Here is a 2,500-nt window from a genome sequence, read left to right as displayed (position 1 = left end):
AAGTGATGCCACAGTGATAGGCAGTGGACACAGACACACGCACGCAGGCCCACACTCACACACACATGCGCACACTCCTGGATCTTACTGCAGCAATTCATACTTACTAACTACATATTGATACGGCAAACAGCACAGACCCACGGTCTGAACGCTGATGAAAGACTGATGAGTTTGTGTGTGTGTGTGTGTGTGTGTGTGTGTGCCTGCCCAGAGAGGCAATGGGTGTGTGTTCACTTCACAGCAGCCAGCCAAGAAGCCAAGGAACACAAAAGCACAATGATAATGCGCAAAAATTAACGACCTGTACTCCAACGATAATATGCATATAGATGGACCCTGAATGCATCCTGAGAGAAATCGATAAGGAAGATCATATATTGCAGTTGTATAATTTATTGTGACATACAGAATGCACAACCACAGCACCGGCAACTCCTGCAAATACCCTGCAGCTCAGCATTCCAAACATTAGTGCTGCTTGGTAGATTTCAGCCAGTGGTTTGTGCAGGTGGATGGAAATAAACAGCTCAGGTGTGAATATACAGATCCTGATAGCTGGAGAGTCCCACAGTGTGTGTGTGTTGTAATGCAGTGTTTAATGCAGCATGTCTTCTTCTTATTAGGCCGTTTAACCCTTGTGACCCTCTAATGTTGCAGGATGCAGTCTGCGGAGAGTAGAGACGGAATCTCATCACTCCCAATGGAAGCCATTTAGACGGAGTAGAATGAGTCGTTCTGTACCACCCAGAGATAGACGTTATCTCTCCATCCATTTCTGAATGAAATCCATCTTTATCGGCCCGGCTATTCACAGCCACCCCAATCTCTGACTGCAGTCTCAGCTATTCAGAGAGTACATATCTCTCCATTCCAAACCGATGGAGAAAAAAATGGAGAGAACTAGAGGGAGGGTGGGAGAGAGCTTGAGAAAAGAGAGAGACAGAGAGAGAGAGAGTGGACTAAACTGCAAAGGAAGTGAGCAGAGAAAGAAACTGTGTTGGATTCCTACAGACAGTCAGTATCACAAAGCAGTTTATTTACTGCCTATATCAGGATGCTTGCTTTAAAAGCTGATCTGGAGTCAGATATGAGTTGAGTTTTCTTCCCCCCCCACCAATGCCTGTGCAGTTCCGAGTAGGGTTTTTAACCAGCATTGATCGGATTAGGCTGCAGTCTTCCTTTGTTATCATCAGGGTCGTAAATGTTTAAGGAGCATTAGGAAGCACAAACAAGGTGGACGGAGGAGGGCTTAATGCTTAAATGACCATTACTGGATACCTCTCTCTCCATTTACAGATTAAAAGCTTTACTGGGTCTCCTGCTCCTCCATCTCTCTCCGTCTGAACACTCATCTGTCTGCAAGGAGGAAAAGTTTTGGGTTCCCCAGGGAGGATGGAGGAAGAGAGAGAGAGAGAGAGAGAGAGAGAGAGAGAGAGAGAGAGAGAGAGAGAGAGAGAGAGAGAGAGAGAGAGAGAGAGAGAGAGAGAGAGAGAGAGAGAGAGAGAGAGAGAGAGTAAACATGGCCTTTTGTCTGGGCCACGGTGCACCACACAACACACACAAACACACACGAGCCATGTAATGCCAATGTGCACCACTCTAATTACAGGTCCTGTCTCTCACAGGTTAGAACCCTTTCTCTTACTGACTGACTGATAGCAACATGCTGGAGGGGTAGAGTCATGACACACCAGCCCACACACACACACACTCTGCCCAGGGGCAGAGTGATCATGGAGGAGCAGAGAGCATGAAACCTATTCGTTTTGATTGGACACAGTGGGAGAGAAACCTGTCTGATTATTTAATAGGTCTGTGATTGGTGCTCCTCTGACTCACAGACAGTGTGTGTTTGTGTGTGCGCGTCAGTGTGTGCGTGTTTATAGACGGTTTGGCTGACTACGTCATTGATGGGGCCGGAAGGCGTGCGTTGTTATGATTCTGAACGGTCAGATGGCTAGCAACAATGACAAGAAGCTGGCATGTTGGGAATCATAGGTGGCTGGTTTCAGCTAGTTTTATCTTGTTCTTGATACCATGTCTTGTTTTGAGGTATTTTGACTGATTTCATGTCAATGCTAATATGGCTAAAATTCGCTAGCTAGCTAACCAACAACTGTAACGATGTATTTGAGAGACAACAAGTGCTCATTGTGCAAATGTATTTATGCTTTCAATAAACATTTGGAGATGAAATATAGTTTATATGTTGTCAACAATCCGTCTGTTTTGCCCCAGAGTTGCGCACGCGTCACTTTTGTTGTTTGGTAGTCGCTAATCACTCTTTAATGATTTAAATAAGCACTGGAGAATGTAGTATTGAGGAGAATTGAGACAAAGCAGAAATACATCACAGTGATTTCATTAACCACACACTGACAATGGTCATTAAACCTGATGTAGCGTTTCAGTTACCATCATCATCGTCACTGCTTCAACACAATATCACCATGTTAGAACTAGGATAGAGAATTGGTGTATGTGAAGTTAATCTATA

This window comes from Coregonus clupeaformis, chromosome 2, assembly GCF_020615455.1.
Source record: "Coregonus clupeaformis isolate EN_2021a chromosome 2, ASM2061545v1, whole genome shotgun sequence".
Classification (NCBI taxonomy): Eukaryota; Metazoa; Chordata; class Actinopteri; order Salmoniformes; family Salmonidae; genus Coregonus; species Coregonus clupeaformis.
Note: the sequence above shows the minus strand (reverse complement) of the source record.